This window comes from Schistocerca cancellata, chromosome 7 (genome assembly GCF_023864275.1).
Source record: "Schistocerca cancellata isolate TAMUIC-IGC-003103 chromosome 7, iqSchCanc2.1, whole genome shotgun sequence".
NCBI classification, from domain to species: domain Eukaryota; kingdom Metazoa; phylum Arthropoda; class Insecta; order Orthoptera; family Acrididae; genus Schistocerca; species Schistocerca cancellata.
Genome location: NC_064632.1, coordinates 167,869,601 through 167,884,557, shown reverse-complemented (window position 1 = coordinate 167,884,557; position 14,957 = coordinate 167,869,601).

The following is a 14,957-nucleotide window of genomic DNA, read 5'->3' as shown; positions in this document are numbered from 1 at the left end:
CCTTCTCAATACACAAACTGATATTCAAGAAGAAATTTATAAACATTTTACAGCGTTACTAGCTGAAAAACCAATATATGTGGCAGCGCAGGCAGTCCTTACGGAAAGGGCGTGGGGGAGACTTGGTCCAGAACAAGCGGAAGAACTCGCCTCAGACATAATCGAGGATGAAATAACAGACGCCATTCTCCGAAGCCCAATAAATAGATCGCCTGGTCCTGACGGATTACCCACTGAGTTTTATCGCACGTTTTGCCAACATTTAACTAGTAAGTTGACTCTGGTCTGTAATGACATTATGAACATTCGAAATGACAGCCTGAAAGATTTTTGTAAAGGGATAGTGGTGCTAGTTCCAAAAACTCCAGGAGGCAAAACTGTTGAGAATCTCCGGCCTTTAACATTACTTAACACTGACTATAAAATTTTCGCACGTGTCATTATGCAACGATTAAATGCGGTCATTATCAGCGTTACCGGCGACTACCAAACGTGTGTCGGAACAAATAGAAATATTTTCCACACTTTAACTGCATATAGAGATGTGATAGCGATTGCCGAAGCCTGTGACATCCCAAGTGCTCTCGTGTCCCTCGACTTTGAAAAAGCCTTTGACAGGGTGAACCACTCCTATCTCGTACGAACCATAGACGCCATGCATTTTCATCAGAAAATCACTGATACTGTTAAAACCCTCCTGATGAATGGTACGTCGCAAATCAATGTAAATGGACGCTTAAGCAGGCCGATCAGTATCGTAAGTTCGGTACGACAGGGCTGCCCAATGTCGATGACATTGTTTGCCATAGCGCTGGAGCCATTCTTGTACTCCCTGACGCAAGACCTTCCAGGACTGCTCATTCATGGTCAGAAGATTATTTGCCAGGCATACGCAGTTGATGTCAGTTTTGTAGTAACGACAGACGAGGACTTAGAGAAAGCTTTCCACATTGTAACAACGTATGAAGCTGCATCGGGGGCAAAACTCAACCGTCACAAGTCAGGCTTAGTGCACATTGGACGCGGATTAGAACTCGGTGCTGCTGAAAAAATAAGAAGCTTGGAAAAGATCACCTGCCTCGGGATTGAATACACACGCAATATCCGCCGCGCGGCTGCCTTGAACTATAGAAAACTGCTGGCAAAAATGCGCGCTGGCATACGGCAACATAGCCTGCGAACTCTAAATGCCATTCAAAGAGTGTCTTTAGTTAATACCTACATAATTTCCAAAGTAAATTACGTTGCCCAAGTACTGTCATTACCAAAGACTATGGCACAACAAATGTTAGCAGCGCTTGGCCACTTTGTTACCAGGGGTCAGATATTTAAAGTAAAGTATGAAACCCTCACCCTCCCAGTTTGGAAGGGAGGCCTCAATTTGACAGATGTCTACCTCAAAGCAAAAGCCTTGTATGTTAGTCAAACATACAAACAGTGGCACAGATCACCTAACACACTGACGGCTCACATTTTGAATGAAATAGTGCCTCTCAATCTGGACCCACCCGTAGATGTAAAACACATTCTGAACTCGCTCTGTCACTTAAGGTATTTCATCCTAGAACTTAGCTACATACAAAGAAGAATTCCAGAGGCAGATCGACACAAAGTCAAAGCAATTTACGCCACAATGACGGAAAGTAAACCACGCAATATAGTGGAGGAAAAATGTAAAGGTTATAACTGGAAACAAGTCTGGGAGACCATTCACAACCCGCATCTTTCATCTACAGTGCGCTCAACTTGGTACATGGCAGTCAACAGGAAATTCCCGACCAATTCGAGGTTACACAAGATTCACCTGGCTGAAACACTGAATTGTATCAGATGTCACTTAGTCGACACAGACGAGGATAGATTTACTTGCGACGCTGTACAGGACATATGGTCCCTCTGCACACAGAAACTCGCAAGCATAATGCGAACATCACCAAGAACGATAACACCGACATGCCTACTCAACCCTGACGAAGTTCCCTATCCAAATACAAAACGACGTGCAATCAATTGGCTAAAGGGCCAGACTGTATACTACATCCTATCCGAGAAAGAGAAGAGTAAAGAAGAATACTGGATACATTTAACGATGGAACACCAGACACTGATACGAACGACGAAATATCGAGAAAACTATGCTTGTTTTTTTATTAAGAACGTTGACATAGAGTCACTATATTGCAAGAATCTTTACTTTATCACTTCTTTTAATCTCTTTAGTAGTTTTTTTCATATCATTGGCCATACTAATGGGGAAACATTTTTATTCTTTAATTTATTTTATGTTAGAAAACCAAAAAGGTTCCCTGGTAGGATGTCATGGAGACTTTGGTGGCCGGGGCTTCGGAGTTAAGAGAAGCTGAAACAGAAATAACACTTGAGAGATGGACGAGAAAACGAATGTTCGACAACGGAATACATTAGCAATAGCTATTCACCGAGAAGACAAACTCTGAAGCCACCAGTCTGCTGAAATTTCACGCGTACACCTACGGAGAGTCAGGGGTACCAATCAAGAAGTATTTTCATTTCCGTCTAATGAGGAGACATTTAGTTCATTATAATTACAGCTACTGAAGCTAGCCGATGAAGGCAATTTTGGTGAGTGCAAGTGACGGGCTATAAAGGGAGGATGGAGGCCCGAAAAGAAAAAAAAAATCGGTCTAAGGCGCTGCAGTCATGGACTGTGCGGCTGGTCCCGGCGGAGGTTCGAGTCCTCCCTCGGGCATGGGTGTGTGTGTTTTCCTTAGGATAATTTAGGTTAAGTAGTGTGTAAGCTTTGGGACTGATGACCTTAGCAGTTAAGTCCCATAAGATTTCACACATATGGTTTTTTTTTCAAATTTGGCATTTCATAAATAAAGTTATGTATTCCTAGAAACCCAAAATTTGCTTGTCAGCAGCGGAAAGAGGCGTTACCTGTTGCGCAGCATTGTAAGTTTTTCACCATTGCACTATGAGCCGAAAGTATTTTCTTGCGATTTCCTTATCGATGTTTGATCTGACTGCTTGTAGCTCTTTCCCAGAAGGGATAAAAACGTTAGAGTCGGTGAGACTGGAACTACAAAACATAACGGACGCTTTTTCACGGGTCAGCACGTTGCGACAGAGCTGGCGATGAGATATGTGTCTCAGCTTTCCTCTTACGAAGTGAAAAGGGCTAGAACTCGTAAACCGCTATTTGAAGGACGAGATCGTTTGCGATTTCCACGTGCAACGACTTTCCTGGGCTGAAAACCGTAAATTTACAATCTTTTGTTACATCTCAAGCGATAATAACTCAGAGTATTCAATGGAAATGACAGGTAAAATCAAGTGAACTTTGAGGCTTAATTCCATGCACACCTGGAAGTAACTCGTCGATCACAGAGTTGCCAAACATACCGGGCCTTGTTGCCAAATCTCAGTTACAGTACCAGCAGGAAGAAGACGAACCGATGTGATCCTGCAGCGGTCTCGGAAGTGACCATAGCAGGTGTCTCCAAGTCGCGGCTGCTACGGCCTGCAATACGTAATGCGTCTGATTCACATTTCTGTAACTAGGTTTAGGGACTGGAGCGTAGTTACTAATAATACTCAGAACTGACTGCAAACTAAGCATCATAAATCAGTAACTCCCATAGTTGTTTTTATATTTCGTTCGTAAGTGTACTCAAAACTAAGAAACTCGTTCAGAGACGTTTTCGTGCCTCGCCGATAGTCGAGGACAACAAAAAATAAAAATAATAAAAGAGAGAGAGAGAGTGTGTATGTGTGTGTGTGTGTGTGTGTGTGTGTGACAGAGAGAGAGAGAGAGGAATAAAAGAGAATAAGAGAGAGAGAGAGAGAGAGTAAAAAATTGTTGTAAAGAAATTGAATCGTGGTATGTAAAGAAATCTATCATTAAAATGACACGTTCCACATCATTACGAAATGTCGTATTCATGATCTATGGAACAAGAATTAATCTAATGTAATCTAATCTAATCTACTCATATCATATTGGTGACTAGCCATGAAGAGTCATGAATTACCGAAATTTTTGCCAATACCAGTAACCAAATCTCAACTTGAAAATAAAAGACGACAATTTTTGTAATAAACCTGGACTCCTATCAAGACCCTTTCGTCCCTGTTAACTAACCACGAAAGATGTCTGCTATACCTGCGTTCTGAAGTAACAAAGTTTGCGTTCATTTAAAGATGAAGTGCATGATGTGAAGTTCTGTGATGGCGATACGAACCCAACACGTAATCGGATTGTTAAGTAAGTAATATCAAATTTTACGTATCGGTTTTTCTTGCGAGCTGCTAGGTGTTTGAATCTAAAATAAGGATATTAACTTTTGTGCCTAAGCGACAATCGATCTGCACACCTACCGTGCATCCACGAATGTAGCTTAAGTATCAGTTGTTTACTCACCAACAGTAACATGTGTGCGTGTTTGACCAGAAATAACGACATCTATTGCGATTGTTGGCGACACATGAACAGACATTAAAAATGCACGTTAATTTTCATTAGCAGGCCGGTGTGCACGTGATAGGTCTTGAAATAAAATTATGAATATTTTTGAACTGGATCAGGATTCGGACCCACGTACTTACCTTTGGAGGAGACCTAGAGAAGAGTGCAGTCTTGGGAAATGGAACTCAATGATTGAACTATACTGTTCCGAGAGATTCAGATCCTCGAGAGAGGAGATAAGAATTCGAATCACAATCCAGCACCAAATTTTTCTACGTCTCTAGTTCAATCAAGTACAAGTAAAATAAGAGCCCTGTTCCTTTAAATGGCTGTCGGTTCATCAAATAAAATAAAATTTTCTAATGTAAGTTTACTGGCGACTGTATTGCTGTTCACCATGACTTCCGCAATGTCATTTCCCAACGTAAACCGGCTCTGCCCAGTTGGTAGTGAAGGAACGTGATGCTTAATGCGGATTCTGGATTATAACGTCTTTCTCTTGAGGTTACCAGAGGTAAAGTAAATCTGTTTGTGCCTCTTAAAAGTAATTGCCTGAACCCACGCATTGCACCTGTGATAGTTCGTTCCACCAGATCATTGTGGCCACATTTCCCAGCCCCAGGAGTGTGCTGTAACAAATGATGTGCTTAGCTTACAAAATTAATCACGGTGGAAAAAATGCGAGTCTATTAAATGGTTAAGTAGAAGCAAGCTTCGGACGCGGAGATTATGCTGTTCTCATGTCAGCAGGACTTTTCTAGGCATCATAGGCTCGATGTGAAGCCATTTTGAAATTTTCACAAATCCAGCAAATTTCTTAGTTCGAGAAAATCCACTGTGAAGTGTGAATTTACCGGATAATTCGATTATTACCGTCATTATTACTATCATTTTCTTCATACCGCTGCTGGAACACATGTGCTTGAAGATCATTTAATGCCTTTTGGTCATTATAGAAGTAGTTGCGCAAGAACAGGTTCTTTCCCTGTCTACAGCATCCTTTTCATGTTAATATCAAACAGACATCAGCAATTACTGGTAGATTACATTAAAACTAAAGTAATTGATGAAGACGTTACTTGATAACAAAAACGCGCTGCCTTTCCTTATTTACTTGCGCTTAGAAATGGCTGTCGAGTGCTGCCAAACCAAAAGGGAAGAGATCTGACTGCCTTTCGATATACGTCGCTGTCAGTTCTTCCATATGATTTGGTTGACATGACCTGTTTCAAGTTGTGTATGACAGACAGTGTTTTAGATAATCAATTTTTTCCTTTGCATTAAACAGAAAGATTTTCATTCTAAGCTATCCAAGTACAAAATTTTCGCAATATTAGTTCTATAATGTAGGAAAGTATTTCACAGTTGCAAAACTCGCATCCGACTCATTGACCTTACACTCAGTCGCTGACCATAAATTCTAGCTCAGAGTGACACCAGAGATTGCCAGTGCTCTTTCTCACCGGAAAATACGCAATTCACTCATTGGGCTCCATAAGTACACTGTAACAGTAATTTCTGTGTGTATGCAATGCATACGGATTAGAATTTAGTGGTGCTCTCTCTTCCACTTCTTTATACAATATGCCTGACCTAAACAGGCCCTTTATCATTACAAGCCCTGGGCAGTGCAACAGTAATGTGCTTATACTGACAACCTGACTGTTCGTTTTACCTGATTATGTAATCATTTAAATAAAACAACATGACCTTCCAGTGGGAGACATTTCGTCACTCTTTTCCTTCTGTGAAATTTGTCAGTAAGCTTTTTGCCTTCCAACCAGCGAAATGCGGCAGAGTACGGCCGGTACACGATTCACATACCACGATTTAGTGCCGTTAAGACGATTTATTTAAACGTCACAAGAGTGCACTTAAGTGCAATCGATTTCGAGGTGCAAAGTGTTTGTTATCTTACTTTTGTGACAGGTGGGCATAAGTGATTTCCAAAGACTTTTTATTGTACTGAAATAATATTTTGTCACAAAGTAACAAGGTAAGTGTTTTATTCGTATATGTTTTGTAGGAAACTGTAATCTTGATGGAAGATTATACACCTAAAAGTTTGACACAACTGGTAGGAGAACACGCTGCATATTAATCAAACCCCGCGCCTCCTCTCCATATCCTCCTATGACACGAGCACGGGATTCTTCTCGCATACCGCTACAGAGTTGTTCCTAGCACAGCTGAGAACTGGCAACATCGTCACAAACATTAGGCAACACTGTGGCAGTGCAATCACTTCCGCGTATGGTACTGAATTGACTCGCTAAATTCACTTGATATTCCCTTTCCATTTGAATGACTCGTGCTATATAATCCTCATGTAAACTAAGACACTGAGACAGAAAATTCGATTTTTTGCCTAAAGAAATGCTATTGTTCACACAAGTGACAACTTTTATTATCTTTCACGATGCGTTATGGGGCTGAGCGAGAAATACCGTAATGAGAGTGGCGTACAGGCAGCAGTGTGTCCGTAGCCCTGTGGTACCGCCCGTGTCTCGGGTCAAAACGGCTCAATCAGTCGTCAGTTCTAACCGTGCTGGGGGCCCGCGTATGCGAGCTTTTTTTTCTGATATATTTTATGGAGCTGCGAATTTCAAGAAAAAATTCTGTATCGAAATGTAATTTAGAGATGATATTTGCTAACTGATACTGTTTGAAATCGAGGTATATCACTCTGTGTGTGCCTAATCAGGAATGACTGTTAGTTTCCGTCAGTCACGAAACTTGGGTTTGAATCCATATGCAGAACGAGACGGTTCGTCGAGTCATTTGAAGTTCATACATATTCTCAATCAGCTGCTCGTAAATAACTTAAATTTTTAATGTCATTTTGTGTTAAATAATAAGTACGGTATGTTACTTTGAAGAGGAAATCATGAATACGACGAACTTATCACGTGCATTACCTATCTGACGCAATAATGAGAGTGGTAACATTTCAGGTATGTTATTTATTGTAATAATTGTGAGCTTACAAGCCTTAAGGACAGTCTTATCTGTGATAAGGTGTTCCCTGATATTTGTAGTATCGTGGTATTACTTTACATCTTGAGTTGTTGCGATACAGAGAATTGTTTTCTAGCGGTGACTTGTTGGAACCATTTTCAATAGTCAAACGACTGTACCGAGGAGCGATTAGAGGACCTGCTAGACAGCTGCGTTATGCGGTTTGCATGCGAATGAGGTGAAATGCCAATTCAGGTCGTTCGGATGCTTTTGAGCATGACTGTACATGGGAAGGAATAATGGTCCAGCACAAATACACGTCCATATTCAATCTTCTCAAATTTCCACGTGATCACAAAAGCATTCCAACACATACTAAGTGTTAGTTCGCTATTAGGCCGTCTAGAGGACGACACCCTTAAGTCAGCTACATTCCTGCTTTGCAACAGACCTTTCCATTAGGCCAGCTCCTGCCGTTAGCGGGAATCGTGAATCATTCCCGCCATAGGCCACCGCCGCCGCGGGCCATGCACCCATACACAAAATCGTCCTAGGAATCCGACCATATACATATTTGAACACAGTGCTTACAATTAAATATTACGATTGCGGTCTCTTATATTACATTCAACAATGAGTGAAGGGTTGCAAATACCACCTACAGACGGCAGTGACTCTGGAAATAGGGATAACTGTACCACTCTTACGACTGGACGTTCTTTTCCCTTTGCTATCACAATATTCCTTGTCAAATCCACACCTTCCTTACGACTGGACATAGTCATTTCCTTTGCACATGTTGGAATAGGACAGCACTCCCAATCTTGTCTCATTCTCGTCTCAACCCCTGCTTCCCTTTCATGTCCTTCGACTCTTTTAAATACAGTCTGCTTTATTTGCAAGTTGCAAATAAGCTTTCACTCCCTGCATATTATCCCTACTACTTCATAGTACCAAAGAGTGTATCCCAACCAATATTTTACAAAGCTTTTCATAAATCTGCAAATGCTATAAACGTAGGATTGCCTTTCTTTCACCTAACTTTTAACGACTGGACACCCCAAGGATCTTAATTACTCTGAGGGAATGCCTTCTACTCCAGCGTCCTTCGGAGTTATGTCGAATTCTTGTCGCAATATCGTGTATTCGAACCGCCCCCTCTACCCTTTCTATAATATTGCATTTTGGCTTACTTCTTTCCCTTCTCTTCTTACAACTGGCTTGCCGTCGGAGCTCTTGATATATACAACTGTTTCTCTTTTCTCCGAAGGTCTCTCTAGCCTTCCTGCAGGGTGTATCTATCTGCCCCTTTTAAAGCTTTTAAAGCCTTGCGTTTGTCCTCTAGCCGTTACTATTTACACATTTTGAGTTTTCTGTTTATTTCATATTTTAGACGTTTGTATTCCCTTTCAGCTGCTTAATAGGCTGTATATTTATATTTTATCCTTTTGTAAGTTAAATTCAGTGTTCGCTATGCCATCCAGGGACTTTCATTAAGCATGTATTTTCATCTAATCTGTCTCATCAAAAGTATCCGAAAATCTATATACAGTGTGGTCCATTGATCGTGACCGGGCCAAATATCTCACGAAATAAGCGTCAAACGAAAAAACTACAAAGAACGAAACTTGTCTAGCTTGAAGGGGGAACCCAGATGGCGCTATGGTTGGCCCGCTAGATGGCGCTGCCATATGTCAAACGGATATCAACTGCGTTTTTTAAATAGAAACCCAATTTTTATTACATATTCGTGTAGTACATAAAGAAATATGAATGTTTTAGTTGGACCACTTTTTTCGCTTTATGATAGATGGCGCTGTAATAGTCACAAACATATGGCTCACAATTTTAGACGAACAGTTGGTAACAAGCAGGTTCTTTAAATTAAAATACAGAACGAAGGTACGTTTGAACATTTTATTTCGATTGTTCCAATGTGATAGTTGTACCTTTGTGAACTTATCATTTCTGAGAGCGCATGCTGTTGCAACATGACTACCTGTCAATACCACATTAATGCAATAAATGCTCAAAATGATGTCCGTCAGCCTCAATGCATTTGGCAATACGTGTAACGACATTCCTCTCAACAGCGAGTAGTTCGCCTTCAGTAATGTTCGCACATGCACTGACAATACGCTGACGCATGTTGTCAGGCGTTGTCTGTGGATCACGATAGCAAATATCCTTCAACTTTTCCCACAGAAAGAAATCCGGGGACGTCAGATCCGGTGAACGTGGGGGCCATGGTACGGTGCTTCGACGACCAATCCACCTGTCATGAAATATGCTCTTCAATATCGCTTCAACCGCACGCGAGCTATGTGCTGGACATCCATCGTGTTGGAAGTACATCGCCATTCTGTCATGCAGTGAAACTTCTTGTAGTAACATCGGTAGAACATTACGTAGGAAATCAGCATACATTGCACCATTTAGATTGCCATCGATAAAACGGGGGCCAATTATCCTTCCTCTCATAATGCCGCATCATACATTAACCCGCCAAGGTCGCTGATGTTCCACTTGTCGCAGCCATCGTGGATTTTCCGTTGCCCAATAGTGCATATTATACCGGTTTACGTTACCGCTGTTGGTGAATGACGCTTCGTCGCGAAATAGAACGCGTGCAAAAAATCTGTCATCGTCCCGTAATTTCTCTTGTGGCCAGTGGCGGAACTGTACGCGACGTTCAAAGTCGTCGCCATGCAGTTGCTGATGCATAGAAATATGGTACGGGTCCAATCGATGTTGATGTAGCATTCTCAACACCGACTTTTTTGACGTTCACGATTCTCGCGCAATTTGTCTGCTACTAATGTGCGGATTAGCCGCGACCACAGCTAAAACACCTTCTTGGGCATCATCATTTGTTGCAGATCGTGGTTGACGTTTCACATGTGGCTGAACACATCGTGTTTTCTTAAATAACGTAGCTGTCCGGCGAACGGTCTGAACACTTGGATGATGTCGCCCAGGATACCGCGCAGCACGCATAGCGCACGCCCGTTGAGCATCTTGATCACAATAGCCACACATCAACACGATATCGACCTTTTCCGCAATTGGTAAACGGTCCAATTTAACACTGGTAATGTATCACGAAGCAAATACCGTCCGCACTGGCGGTATGTTATATGATACCACGTACTTATACGTTGGGACTATTACAGCGCCATCTATCACAAAGCGAAAAAAGTGGTCCGAGTAAAACATTCATACTTCTTTACGTACTACACGAATATGTCATAAAAATTGGGGTCCCTATTTTTAAAAACGCAGTTGATATCCGATTGACCTATGGCAGTGCCATCTAGCGGGCCAACCATAGCGCCATCTGGTTTCCCCCTTCAAGCTAAACAAGTTTCGTTCTTTGTATTTTTTTCGTTTGACGCTTATTTCGTGAGATATTTGGCGCGGTCACGATCAATGGACCACCCTGCATGTATATAAGTACCCGGTAGAGGGTTTACCAAACCATTTTCACATCATTTCATTTCTCAAACGTTACACCGTTGAACCGTGCCCGGAAAAAAACGAACACTCCAATCTTTCCGTGCGAATCCTCATTTCTCTTACTTTATTATAATGATCGTAGGTGGGTCTCAACAGAATAATTTGGCATACTGAGGAGAACGTTGGAGATTTGAAATTTCGTGAACAGGCGTCGCTGCAATGAAAAACGGCTTTGTTTTAATAATTGCCATCCGAACTCGAGTATCAAATCCGAGACTCCGTTTCCCCCATTTCGCGATAATACGTGGTGATACAGTTAAAGTAGTCCGCCTCTACTTTGAATGTAAATGCGATATTTGGACTTCTGAAATAAACAGCTACAACACTGAACAGCTTTATGCAATAGTAGATTGTCAGTATTCTCCTATGAGCATATCAGTTTATTTCATCAGTGAAGTTAGTCGTTTGTCTTTGAGAAATGGAAAATGACTTTCTCAATTGAAGAAAGAATTGAAATTGTGGAAGCATATGCGAAAAGAGATTCGATTACGGAAACTCGCGAATTTTTCGGGGTCAAGTGTCCGGATAGAGGACTACCAGCGAAAAGAGCGATACAGTGTCTGTATAACAATTTGCGCACCTACGGGTCTGTGCAAAATGTAAAACTACCAGTAATTCCTTCTGTTCGCACACCAGAAGTTATTGCAGACATTCGCCGAAGAATTATTCAAGCCTCAAAGAAGTCTACAAGTAAATTGGCCCAATATGCACATAAAAGTAGGAGGAGTTGCCAGCGGTTATTGAAAAGTCTTAATTTGAAGTCATGTCGTGTGACTGTTGTTCATGAATTACGGGAGGATGAGGCACGGTTTCATCTTTCCGATTATTTGAATTCACAGAACACGAGCTACTGGGCAACGGAGAACAGTAACACTGTGTGATGGTTCAAATGGCTCTGAGCACTATGGGACTCAACATCTTAGGTCATAAGTCCCCTAGAACTTACAACTACTTAAACCTAACTAACCTAAGGACATCACACACACCCATGCCCGAGGCAGGATTCGAACCTGCGACCGTAGCAGTCCCGCGGTTCCGGACTGCAGCGCCAGAACCGCTAGACCACCGCGGCCGGCAGTAACACTGTGTGTCGGCGACTTCTCCGTGTTGAAAAAATCAGCGTTTGGTGCTGTGTAACAGGAACGCGCACCATTGGGTCGATATTTTTTGACTCTACCCTCAACATGGTTGCATATATTTTTGATGCGCTTTGTGCTCAACTCACTGAATATGAAAGATAATACTGCTTGTTACAGTAAGATGGGGCAACATGCCACACGTCTAAGGTATTCCTGGGGCGAGTAAATGATTTATGCACTGAAGGACGAGCTATCAGCAAACATTTATGATCACCACTTTCCACGGATCTACACTACTGGCCATTAAAACTGCTACACCAAGAAGAAATACAGATGATAAACGGGTATTCATTGGACAAACATATTATACTAGAACTGACATGTGATTACATTTTCACGTAATTTGGGTGCATAGATCCTAAGAAATCAGTACCCAGAACAACCACCTCTGGCCGTAATAACGGCCTTGATACGCCTGGGATTTGAGTCAAACAGAGCTTGGATGGCGTGTACAGGTACAGCTACCCACGCAGCTTCAACACGATACCACAGTTCATCAAGTGCAGTAACTGGCGTATTGTGACGATCCAGTTGCTCGGCCACCATTGACCAGACGTTTTCAATTGGTGAGAGATCTGGAGAATGGGCTGGCCAGGGCAGCAGTCGAACATTTTCTGTATCCAGAAAGTCCAGTACAGGATCTGCAACATGCGTTCGTGCATTATCCTGCTGAAATGTAGGGTTTCGCAGGCATCGAATGAAGGGTAGAGCCACGGGTCGTAACACATCTGAAATGTAACGTCCACTGTTCAAAGTGCCGTCAATGCGAACAAGAGGTGACCGAGACGTGTAACCAACGGAACCCCATACCATCACGGCGGGTGATACGCCGTTGTGGCGATGACGAATACACGCTTCCAATGAGCGTTCACCACGATGTCGCCAAATACGGATCCGACCACCATGATGCTGTAGAAAGAACCTAGATTCATCCGAAAAATGACGTTTTGCCATTCGTGCACCCAAGTTCGTCGTCGAGTACAATGCAGCGTCAAGGGTAACCGCAGCCACGGTCTCCGAGCTGATAGTCCATGCTGCTGCAAACGTCGTCGAACTGTTCGTGCAGATGGTTGTTGTCTTTGAAAACGTCCCCATCTGTTGACTCAGGGATCGAGACGTGGCTGCACGATCCGTTACAGCCATGCGGATAAGATGCCTGTCATCTCGACTGCTAGTGATACGAGGCCGTTGGGATCCAGCACGGCGTTCCGTATTACCCTCCTGAACCCACCGATTTCATATTCTGCTAACAGTCATTGGATCTCGACCAACGCGAGCAGCAGTGTCGCGATACGATAAACCGCAATCGCGATAGGCTACAATCCGACCTTTATCAAAATCGGAAACGTGATGGTACGTATTTCTCCTCCCTACACGAGGCATCACAACAACGTTTCACCAGGCAACGCCGGTCAACTGCTGTTTGTGTATGAGAAATCGGTTGGAAACTTTCCTCATCTCAGCAGGTTGTAGGTGTCGCCACCGGCGCCAACCTTGTGTGAATGCTCTTAAAAGCTAATCATTTGCATACCACAGCATCTCATTCCTGTCGGTTAAATTTCGCGTCTGTAGCACGTCATCTTCATGGTGCAGCAATTTTAATGGCCAGTAGTGTAACAATATGTGATTTTTTTCCTGTGGGGACACTTGAAGAGCAAGTTCTATGAAACCAATACAAGAACTGAAAACTGTGAAGTTGCCATCCCCGATATCCGAACTTTATGTTGGGTGTATCTGAATATGCTTAGACGTGCACATGTGTGTATTCATGTTGCAGGGGTCACACTTTCAGCATCTTCTATAAATGTATTTTTCTCTGTATTTTTCACTGTAACTGGATGGTTAGAATATTTCAGCTCTTAGTTTTTGTAATTTTACGGCATTGCCTTCATACTTACATGGGCTACCTTTATCTCCGACTTCCTGTACAAAAGCAGAATTTTGTTATTTGCTGCGTTTCCTGGCGTTGCTGTTTTAGAGGCCGCCATTGTGGCGTAATGTTATGGTCCGGACAACGTTTGTTGGCCGTGGACCGTGTTGCAACTACAGCGCGGCACTTGTTTGTGTTGCAGGTGCCGTGGTCGTGATCGGCGATGGGGGCCTCGACCCGCGCTGCTGCCGCCGTCGGTGCTCGGAGAGGCACGCCTCGGTGTGTAGCGGCGGTACTGAGGCGCGGCCGGCGTTCCGGCGACCTCTCACCAGTGGCTGGAGCCGCTGACACCTCCTGCAGCCGCAGGGAAGCCGCCGCCAACTGCACAGCATGAGCGACTGACGACCCGGTGCTACGTTAGCGGCACTATGCGGTACTGACCTCTACCTGTGCCCACTTTCACAGGGCCTTCTCTACTGCTTCCGTTCCGTCTTCTGGAACTGATCTCGCAGCGATTTTCGTCGCAGAAAGGGATAGTGACGTTGCCGTTACCAGTACAGAGATTGTTGACTGTTTCTTCCTAGAGACCGCTGCTGTTCTTCTCTAACGTACAGAGAAAAAGGACATTGTAAAGGTCGGTCACTGCGGGTTTGCGGTTTTGGTTACACCGTAGCTTGCGAGTCGTAGGTATCTATTCATATTGCCCTCTATACGCGTTCTGCCGATGTACATAGTTAGAGAAAATTACTCGCTTGACTACTAACCCCGCATCACTTTACAGCAAGAAGAGGCTGTATATGTTTGTGGAATATTTTTGTGCGTGTTACCATGGTGAAGCAGCGTCGTGTGAAAACAAGTGCAGCACAAGTATCCTGACGAAGGTCTCCCTGGCCTGCGTGCGTGTATAAGCAGGAGCGGCGTGTTCAGAGCAGCAGGTGCCCGCCATTGTTGCGTCTCCGACGAGTTGCGACTGCGGCCCTCATCTGACAAACTACTGCGCCCGCTGCATACCAGGCTTCCGAGGGGA